The 11,155-nt window shown below is 46.0% G+C and overlaps 1 protein-coding gene across 1 annotated transcript in view; it reads left to right on the plus strand.

Annotated features, from left to right (window-relative positions):
- The first annotated feature begins 2,091 nt into the window (after positions 1 to 2,091).
- DNAJC5 (DnaJ heat shock protein family (Hsp40) member C5) overlaps positions 2,092 to 11,155 on the plus strand; it is a 53,490-nt gene continuing 44,426 nt past the window's right edge. The window contains exon 1 of the mRNA XM_081011644.1: positions 2,092 to 2,139. The gene's annotated coding sequence lies outside the window, so the exon portion shown is untranslated. The remainder of the gene's footprint in view (positions 2,140 to 11,155) is intronic.

Raw genomic sequence — 11,155 nt, forward strand, 5'->3', positions numbered from 1 at the left:
CCCTTTACTGCTTTTGACAATAATGTATCTGTTTAATTATTTGGTGGTGCTCACTGAGTGCGTCCCAGTGGCCACGAGGTTCTTGGGGCCACGGCAGATGAATCCACGCATTCCAGAGGTCATGCAGTTGCAATATTTTTACTTGAAGCAGAGTGCACAGTCCATATTTACTTTTCATTTCCAGGCAGTGTTGAACCATCACATCTCGTTATTCCAAATTTTAATTTAATAATTTATTATTATGTAGCTAAATACCTCTCTCTCTCTCTCCACTCCCCATCTCTGTGCCATTTCTTGCAGTTGCTTTGTCTGGAAGTTGGTGTAGAGATAAGACCTCATTCTAACTGCAATTAAGACTTAATGCACTCAACTGGAGGAAGGGGGGGGGAAACTGACGTCATTTCACGAACATAAGCATGTCAGCCAACCTCTCTTCCAGCCTTCCCTGGTGGTCTAGTGGTTAGGATTCGGCGCTCTCACCGCCGCGGCCCGGGTTCGATTCCCGGTCAGGGAATGACGTTTTTTAAATAAAAAAAATAATTCTTAAATCCAGGTACCTTTACAAAGGGCGGGGAGCTCGCTTTGATTTTAGCATTTGCTTCTGCCCTGGCTGCTTTTCATTCCCTGAATGCAATACTTTGCACGCTTTTGCTTCTTCTTTTTTTGCATTTGGAAGCGTGCACCATCCGCTCGATGCACGCGCCCTGCTCTTTCCAAGGGAGGCCGCCGATGCCGCCGGCTGCACCCTTCAAGCTCGCTCCGCGGCCGCGCGCACGCTTAAGAGGATTGCCGCCGCCGCCGCCATGAACGAGGCCGGCGAGCGCGCTTTGCAAAGGGGAAGCCCGCCCCGCGCGCCTCTGCAGCGCCAGGCTGCGATCCTGCGCCTCGTTGCTCCCGAGCAAGCCCCGCCGGACTCGGTGGACCTTGCTCCCGAGTAAACACGCCTAGCAAGGCTCAGCAGAAGCGGGGTGCACGGGGGTGTACCCCGATCGAGGATGCGCGCTGCAAGGAGATACTTCGGGGCAAAGATTTGCAGGGAGAAGTGGGGCTACTACGCACCCCGCACATTGCACGGGGCGCGCCGAGACGTTGCCTCCACCGGCTTCCTCCAGAAAAGCGCCTCCTTGCAAGAATTAGATTATTATTATTGCAATTATTAAATTATTATTGCAATTTGCGCGCGCTCGGGTACCCCGCATCGCATCCCGCACCTGAACGCGAACACGCCCACCCCTCTGATTTGTGCCTGCAACTTTCCCTAAGCTTACACCTGACGTCTACTCAGAAGTAAAAAACAAAAACCATCCCATTGAGTATGTGTGCAATATGACACCCAAGTCAGAGGGTCTCCGGGACTGACGCCTCACCTTTCCTTGGGATTGCGGGTGGTTTAGGATTTGCAAGAAAATTAAAACCGACGGTTGTATTATTATTATTATTATTATTATTATTATCATCATCATCATCATCATGCACGGCGTCCCCCCTTCACTGATTTATTTGCAAAGCGCACGACCCCTCCTCCTCCTCCTGGAGATTCCTGCATTGCAGGGAGGGTTAGACCAGACGACCCTCGGGGTGGGGATCATCCAGCCCCCTTTCCTAGCTCCACAAGTTTTACGATTCCCAAATCCTTCCTCTTTCCAATTTTTGCTGCATGCCCTCCCTTCCCCTCCTCTTTTTTCTCTCCCGGAGAACCAGACAGGCCCCTGCTGCCGGAGAAAGGGACGCGGACGGATTGACAGGCAGGCGCGCCCCCGCGCGCTCCCTTTCCCCGAGCCTCGCCTGCGCCAGGGCTGTCTTCTCCTGCGCGAGGGAGGGGAGCGCGCACGCACGCACGCACGGAGCCAGGCGTACGGGAGCGAGCCCCGCGCGCGGAGCCTCCGGAGCAGCCCGGCGCGTGCCCGAGCCTCCTCCTCCTCTTCCTCCGCGAGCGCGCACGCTGCTGGCTCGGGTCGGCGTCGTCGTCGTTCTGCTCCCTCTCGCCGGCCGCCTCGCTCTCTCTCTCTGCTCGGTGCTGCTGCCGCCGCCGCCGGCCCCCGTCTCCCCCCGAGGAAGGAAGCTGCGCAGGATCCGACCCCCCCCCCCCGAGCCCAGCCGGCCGGGAGACGCCGACGGAGGAGGCGGAGGATCCGGCAGGTGAGGAGGGCGCAGCGGCGGCGGCGGCGGCCCAGGCGGGGGAGGAGGAGGAGGAGGAGGGAAGCGGCGGATTTTCTGTCAGCGCCTCACGGTCGGAGAAGGAGGAGGGAGGCCGGGAGGCGCGAGGGAGGAGGGAGAAGCCATTGCGGGGGGGGGGGGGCTCGGGGTCTCTCTCTGTGGCGCATGGGGGGGGGAGCTGTGGGGAGGGGGGCGTGTGGGGAAATGGAGGGCGGGGGGAGGAGGAGGAATTGGGAGGGGTCGTTGAGGGTGGGGGGCAAGGGGTGGCTGAGGGTGGGTGGGGTAAGGAGGAATGGAAGGTGAGGAGTCATGGAGGGTTGTGTTTGAGGGTGGGGGGCAATGAGGAGGAATTGGGAGGGGTCGTTGAGGGTGGGGGGGGCGAGGAGGAATTGAGGGTGAGGAGGAATTGAGGGGAATCATGGAGGGTGGGGGGATGAGGAGGGGGTGAAATGGGGAGGGGAGTGAGTGAAAGAGGGGGGGAATTGAGGCCCACCCCAGAGGTGGGGGGGGGAAGAGGGAGAAGAAGATGGGTGTGTGTTTTTTGGGGGGTGGGATGTAGTCAGATTGTGGTGGGTAGGGAAAAAGGAGTGCAAGGAGGTGGGGTGGGGAATGGGGGTCGTTCAACCAGGGACTGGGGAGGAAAGAAGGGATGAGGTGGGTTTGGGAAGGGCTGGCCAAAGAGGAGGAAGGGGAGATGGGGAGGGGAATTGGGGGGTCGCTTTTGCGCTGAGGAGGCCGGTGCAGTTGAAGGGCAGAGAGAGGGCTGCTGGTCGGGGTGGGGATGACAGAGGAAAGCGAGACTGGAATTAGGTGGCTGTGGGGAGATCATGCATAGGGCTGTTGGGTGTGTGTGAAAGAGAAAGTGTTGGGGTCGGAAGCTTCTGTTTCTTCCTGCATGACATAACATCCTCTCTACGCGGCCCCCCCCACCCGCCAGAGTCTGCCTGGTGATGAGGACAGCCCTGTTAATGCTGATAGACAGATTGCCAAGAAAAAGGCCTCAAGTCATTGGGAAGAAACTACGAGGGGGGCAAAAGAAAGTGAGGCAGGTCTCCTCCTGGGCTCTATTGCAGATGTGTGTCTCTGTGTGCATGTGCTCTTCGACATAATGTGGAGAATGGGGTTGAAAAAGCGGTAGTTCCTGCAGGGGAGAGCTGGTGGTTTATTCTTGGGAACCTCTTTCATCCAAGGTAGGCTGGGGGAACTCCTCATCCTTTCACTGACGTACATATACTCTGTGCCAAGGGAAAGCTATTATCATAGGTACGTGCTCAAGCTCCCTTCTCATGCAGTTCCAAGATAATTAAAGATTAAAAAGATCACAGATTATATAAATAATGGTCTTATATTTAGGATTGCTGTGTATTCACTGTGATTGATAATGGCAAGTGACATGGGTGGGAGAGAATCAAGAGGTCCTGTCTCCCTAATGATTCCACAGAATCATTGCACATTGGAGTTTTTATGACGTGATGCATTAACTGCATCCATGAAATGAGTTTGAGAGTTGAATTTGCGTTCTCCCTTGTCTGGTTTTGACTGGTGGCCACCAAATATTTTAGCCTACCCCCCCAGATAGTGCCTTTAAATGTTGCTGGATGAAATGAGCAAGGGCCGTGAGTCAGAGCAACACTTAGTTGTCTCTTCTGTGCTTTATCAATACCTTGCAGTCGTAGACATGGTGGAACAATTCATTTGACATATTACTGGAGCATGTTATGTTGCTGGAGCCAGTTTTCCCCCTGAGGAAGAGGTGAAAGCCATCCATGCCAGTTGCTGGCGCTGTGACACAGAAGGGACTTTAGAAGCTTTCACATCTTGCTTGCATTTTATCCACCAAAGTATCAGTTTGCAGTTAATGTGTACTGCTAGCTTTTGCTGTAGGTCTCTGCATTTTGTGCTGTGTCTCAGGCTGCGAGCTCTGTAGTATAATGTGTATTCAAGGGTAAAAGACAAAGTCAGTACATCATTTTGAACTAGTGTGAGATGAAATCTGCCTTATCTGTTCAAGCTGTTTTATTGCTTTAATTTTCTCCTTGGACTCTGAAAAGGTGAGGTTGCCTTTCATTTATGACACAGCAGTTGGTCACTGAAGCAAAGCAATGTAAGATAGAACTAGATTGGTCATCTACTGATGAGCTTGGCAAATATATAGCATTAAAGAAATTAAGCTCTGGTTTGGGATGAGAATCAGAAAGGAGCTAATGGTTGTATTTATGCATTTTCAATCATGTAAAACTTGGCATCCGCCTTTAAGCCCAATGTTGGACCTAGGAGCTACTTTTAAATGATTTCTGAATACATGTCTTTTTCTGTTCCCTTTTCTTTAAAAGAGAAACAAAACAGAAAACCTCACAAATGTAAAGGTTAGGGAAGTAGCCAATGTGGAGCCCTCCAGAAAGTGTTGGGCTATATATCTCATCAGCCCAAACCAGTTTGGCCAGTAGTTCAGGATGATGAGAGTTGTAGTCTCTCAAAGGCACCATATCAGCTACCCCTGGGTTAGACTGTGCTCATTTGTGGGTCACAGGCCTCCAATTGGAGGCCAGTGCTGACAAGCAGAATATTTGAGTGCAACTGAATATTGCTAGTGATGCATGATTCATTTCTTTTACAGACTCTCATAAAGCCAATTCAATTAACAAATGGTTATAGCACATTTTAATTTATTCTGTGCCTACTGAAAAGGGAGAATAAAATTGAGGAAGAAGCAGGGTGGGAAGTGAAGGTGTTGCTCTTAAATTTGCATCAACAGGATATGCTTTAATTCAGTAAACTGAAGCCATAGCTAAATTAATTTGCCCTTAATGGGAAAACCTTTGTGGGCTTCTGGGAGGCGGTGGGGGACTTATTCTGCACTTCTCTATAGTGTGGCATTTTCATTTGCAACTAAATTGCATTACCACATTAAGCTCTGTAACTTCCCATCCTTTCAAAACTGGGCCAGTTTGGAAATCAGTTGGGCAAGAAAATATGTACAAAACTATTGTAGGCAGCTTCTCAACTTTAATTGGTTCTCTGTTTCTCCAATGAAATGTTGGATTGTGGATGGAGTGGTGACCATTTGTGCATTAAGTCATGCTATTCTTGTGAGCGGAAGCTTCTCAGCTGCACAGCTGCTGGTTCCCAGTCATCTGGCTGCTTTATCACCAGCCTCTCTTATCTAACCATGTGTTGTCTGGCAAACTGAGACTATTCTATTGTATTTTGGAAATAGAGAGAGCTCTCATGCATACGTATGACATCTTTCCCTGTGCTATAGAAATGTAATCTGTGGGTAAATAAGAATCCAGGAAATATAACGTGTCAATTTCCTGCTGCCGTGGCCGCAGAAATTATTTCTAGTTTCCTGTCTTCAGTTATATATGCCATGGTTAATGGAAGCTGATGGCTCACACATGCCTTTGTCAATACTGAACAGAAGACTGATAACTGGTGCCTGAAAGAGAAGGGTAAGCCTTTCTAACACTGAGATGTTACAGGCTTTCAGTTCCATGTCTTTGAGGGTAGGGAAGAGCATAGTTACTGAGCAAGAAAAGAAGCTGATGCAAAACAGAAGTCACTGCCAGAACTAGAGAGTTAGAGATGGAAGCATGGAAGGGTCTTCCAATAAAAACGCAGATTGGGTCGAGTAACCAGGGTACCATTTTTGGCTTTCTCATCAGTCTGTATACCTCAGGGACGTCTGTCTATGCATGTGACAGTACGTACTCTATATTATTCAGATGTTGGCAGCCAATCATAAAATCACAGATCCTTAAACTGTGTAGCAGGCCCCCCGATGGAGTGTGGGTTTAGGGGACTGCTTTGTCTGTGAGAGTTAATATTATTACTTGTTAGGTTTTTATCCTGCCCTTCCATCCAGGGTTGGGGGCGTCTGGGAATACGCATGTGCATTCTCTTCTTTCTTCCAGTTTGATCTCCTGGTTGGGACATAGCTAAGCATGAGACTTGACAGGAAGCAGCAGACCTATTGGGGAAATGTTGTAGCTGGTGAATCCACCCCCTTATGTTTAGAGTAACTAAGCATCTGTCTTCAGATGTCTTCAGAATGTTGCTCTTACCAACTTGAAATTAACGTTCAGGTCAATGTATGTAAAGACATATATGTGCATGACACCCATCATATATATACAGTGAGGACTGCATGCATCTGCTACTCCAGCACACATACCGGATTGCTAGCCATAACTGTGTGACTTGGCCTTAAGAAACTTTAGATGACTGGCATCTTCTGTTCCCCTTTCTGAAAAGCTGAAAGGGAGGAAATCCCACCATAAGGATATACAGTGGTACCTCTGGTTACGGTACTTAATTCGTTCCGGAGGTCTGTTCTTAACTTGAAACTGTTCTTAACCTGAGGCACCACTTTAGCTAATGGGGCCTCTCGCTGCCGCCCCACCACCAGAGCATGATTTCTGTTCTCAGCCTGAAGCAAAGTTCTTAACCTGAGGTACTATTTCTGGGTTAGCGGAGTCTGTAACTTGAAGCATATGTAACCTGAAGCATATGTAACCCGAGGTACCACTGTAATCAGAGCCCTGTTGGATCAGCCCGGTGACCCATCTCATCCTGCATCCTGTACTCAAAGTGGCTCAACCAGATGCCTATGGATAGCACAAAAGCATGACTTGAGTATTCTACCCACTTGGGGTTCCCCAAACTGGTATTCAGAGGCATACTGCGACAGTCAAGGTTGAACATGGTCACCATTTCCCAGCTTAGTGTGGAGGTGAATGTTATATGGGAAACATGAGGATTACCATCCTCAGTGATGATGATGTGGGGGGATTTGCAGGGGGAGTATCTGCCAGTTCTTATCCTTCTGGTCCGTGGTATACCCTCCCTAGGATGAGAATGAGTGATTTGCCCAGCTAAACTCGTACAGGAACTAAGCCAAACTGAGTGTGTGGGGGACAGTTTGGGGAACATTTGCAGGTGAGAACTAGTGGCTGGGGGGGAAAAGGCACATTTCACCCACTGATCCCCCCTTCTGTTCCCGGTATCCCCATTATTTTAACAAATGTGGGTTGGGCAACGGGTGTTTGCCCAGTTCTGATTTTACGCAGTTTGTTCACTTGTTCATATGGTTCAGAAGTTTGTTACAAAAGTTCAGCTAAACTCAACTTCCTCTGATTTAAGCTGCTTGTGCTGTCTTTCTTTTTAACATTGTTTTAACTTTTTTTTTTAATTGGCAATATGCACCCTATACCTTTTCTCTAGGCTTAAAAATCCCCTGCTATTTGTCTTCTAATTTACAGGTTAGATTAGGCTTCAGTTTATATGTCGCCTTTCCAGAAGGAAATTGTGTTCCTGGCAGATCACACTATGCAAGCTAAAGAAACTGCAAAGCAGAAAAATAGTTAACAAGCATTTCTGACTTTATATTTATTTATATCAACATGTATTTAAATCAAAGTTAAAGATACAACAACACAAACTCTGCATACGTATTCAAATTAAACTATGCAAATGCTTTTATAATACATGTTTTCTCAAAGTTATTTTCGGATGATCACTGTCCGTGCAAAAAATCCATCCAAAACAGTAGTCAAATTGAGTAAAAAGTAGGTCTGTTGCTTCCTGGCTTGAACACATGTGATGACACTTCAATTATCAGGAGTTATAGTGGCCGTTAACGTTTGTGCCATAGCATCCCATTTTTGACTAATTTTGATTTTATTAAATGGTACCTGAGAATATTTCCATTCTTATCAGTGCAATATCTTTGCAAACTGCCTTAAGAGATTTGATTCATTAGTTTACAGCAGCATTTAATTGTGCTTCGGTGGGTTAATTGCCTTCTCTTATCTCTTAGATAACTCATAAGAGCAAAAACACCCCAAAAAACTTCCTAGTATGCTCCAGAAACAAAATGCATGCCAAGGCCATTCAGGAACAGATGCTGGTTGTGTCTTATGCAAAGACTTGCTGTATAATAGTCATAAATTGGGGTGGGACTAAATATGACATTGTTCACTGGTGTGCTGCTGAAAATGACAACCCCATGTTGAGTTTCTCCCACCACCTGTTATGTGTTGCCATACCTACGTGTTATGGAAAAGGTGTCACATGCAGCACTTACCCTTCTGTTCTGTGTGTTTCCTGTGTGTGTTGTTGCAACTACTTCCAGTCTGAACAGACTGTTGAGTACATCAGAACATTTATTATTATTGTTTTTAAAAATTACATCTGGATATTTTTGTTTTGGTGTTTGGAGCAGCTTCTTGAAATTGAGGATGGTAAGCTGGTGACATCAAATCTCTGACTGCAGTCTTATAAGATTATTTACTCCAAAAAAATGCAAATAGCTATTAACACATTTACCTCTGACATAGCTGATCGTGAAATGCTGACTTGCAGAATAAAGTAATTTTCTAAGTCATGTCTTGAGGCATCTGCAAATGTATCCATGGAAATGGTTGGTTGTTGGTTGCTTTTAGCTAATGACAAAAAGATGAAGTAAAGAATCAGAGTTTTAAGTTTTTGTTACTTAAACTGTCAAACCAGCAGTTCTTTTTAAATTATGTATGCCAGTTAATCCATTTTATGCTCATTATTTTTGCTCACTTTCAATTTTGAGTAGTCCGTAAAGAAGTCCAGGAGTTGGAAAGCACAAACACATTCTTGGTATGTTTAATTGAATCATGGTGGCATTTACTGTTGCATTCAGATTCTAAGCATTTGTGCCTCTGGAGCTCCATTTACTGTCTCTGCCATGCTCACATAATGGCTTCTGACCTTGGGCTTGTGATCCACTAGTGCATTAGGACCAAGCTATGAAATTTCTTACAAAATGTAGAATTTGCAAGCAGTTTGTTGACCTGCTGGGGAATCTTTTGAAGGAGAAGGTGATGTAGGAGACATATAACTGCTTGGCAATATGTTCTCTTTGCAGTGGTGGTGCATGGAATGTCAGTTTTACACGTTTAGTAATTAGGATGAGAATTACGTTTCTCAACCATAGGTAGGTAGCCGTGTTGTTCTGCTGTAGTCGAAACAAAATGAAAAAATTCCTTCCAGTAGCACCTTAGAGGCCAACTAAGTTTGTTATTGGTATGAACTTTCATGTGCATGCATACTTCTTCAAAACTCATACCAATAACAAACTTAGTTGGCCTCTAAGGTGCTACTGGAAGGAATTTTTTTGTTTCTCAACTATGTAATACATTAATTTGCTTAAACTGTGAAACTTGACCCACCAGCAATCTCCAACATTGTTTTCTTTTTCATACCTTACGGGTTTCACCAGTACTTAATGTAGAAAGACTGTTTCAGCTAAGCCTGCGGAATCCTGTGTCCAGAAAATGTAGGGAATTCTCAGTGCATGGTAGGTATACTCCTCTTGGAGCTGTCCAGCATGGGATAATGAAATCTTGAGCTTGGTTTCCTTACAAGCGATAGACTCGTAATCTGGGGAACCGGGTTCGCTTCCCCGCTCCTCCACATGCAGCTGCTGGGTGACCTTGGACTAGTCGCACTTCTTTGAAGTCTCTCAGCCCCACTCACCTCACAGAGTGTTTGTCGCGGGGGAGGAAGGGAAAGGAGAATGTTAGCCGCTTTGAGACTCCTTTGGGTAGTGATAAAGCGGGATATCAAATCCAAACTCCTCCTCCTCCTCCTCTCTGAAGTGGAGTTTCAGGGTACCCAGACTCAAGAGTTACTGGATTCTACTCCTGATGCCCCCTTTATCTTTGAAAAATCAGCTTTGGGTGTGTGTGATGAAATAGGAGGGCAGAGAGGAGGTGTATAACCCATTCCCTACCTGCTGTTTTTCTTCTCCAGGTCACCCGCTCCCAGTCACATTTCCCTTGCAGGATATCAAATGTGTTTTGGGGGCAGTAAGCAGATGTTTGAAGCCTAGCTTGAAGGGTGGCCAGATTGGTGGGTGATTCAGAGCAGAAAAGTGGGTGGAGAAAAGATTAGTATCTCTCTCTTCCCCCCCCCTTGCTATTTCTCTGCTAGGCATGACTTCCCCATGGAGATCCTTTTTTGGGTGTTGGTGGTAGGAAACAGCCATTATAATGAGTTACAAGCAAACATTTGTAATATGTATCTCTGTCCTTTTCCAGACATAGACAGCCTTTTGAAAAGATTTCCATAGAGAGGTGTGCATAAGACCGTATTACATTGAAGTAAAAAAATTCACAGAGCAGGTTCAGAGTTAGTGTCAATTCTTGCTCTTCTCTCTTGCTTATCAGTGTGTTACTCCAGATTTGTTAGCCTTGGGGAAACAGGTTATTAAGGGAGGTTGGTGTTTTTCCTTGTTTGCCAAATGCTCTCAGTACAGTGTTGAGGATGCTAGCTTGAATACAATGTGTTAGGAAGCAGGGCAGGAACAAGCCATAGTTGTAGAGATAAATTTGAAAATGTGGTGGCAAACTTGCTGATATGTTAGTCTACATCTGTATTGGATTTGCTTTTAAGATTTTTTAAAAGCACTTGTTTGCTGCTCTGGGCTCCTTTTGGAGGAAAGGTGGGATATCAGTTTAATAAATAAATAAAACACCGAAAGCAAGGAATTGAGTAACAAAAAGAAGTATGTAGTCCATCTTTGAAGATTCTCATTATTTGTCTTTTCATCTTTCCCCGCCCCCCAAACGGCTCATTTATGATTTCCGACAGTTGTGCATAACTATATCAGATTTAAAGATCTTGTAGAAATGAGACATGTCCCAGTTTTCTTCGCCATCTGCCAATTGAATGAAAGCAACAAGAAATCTGCTTGTTTTGTGTACTTCACAGAATTGTAGAGTTAGTTGGAAGGGACCCCAAGGATCATTAAGTCCAGCACCCTGCAGAACTGGCAAAAATGACAGACTAAGAAAAAAAGACAACAGAGACTTTGAAAAAGATTGGGAACCATTCATATTATATTTGCAGAAACAAAGAAAGTCAATAGACTTGATGGCAGGATTTAAATAAACATCCGCATTATCAGCATCAGAAAATGTTTAGAAGATAGTGAAATAGGATGGTGTATTTACTTTTATGTTTT

The sequence above is a fragment of the Podarcis pityusensis genome (genome assembly GCF_964106645.2).
Source record: "Podarcis pityusensis genome assembly, chromosome: 6".
NCBI lineage: Eukaryota > Metazoa > Chordata > Lepidosauria > Squamata > Lacertidae > Podarcis > Podarcis pityusensis.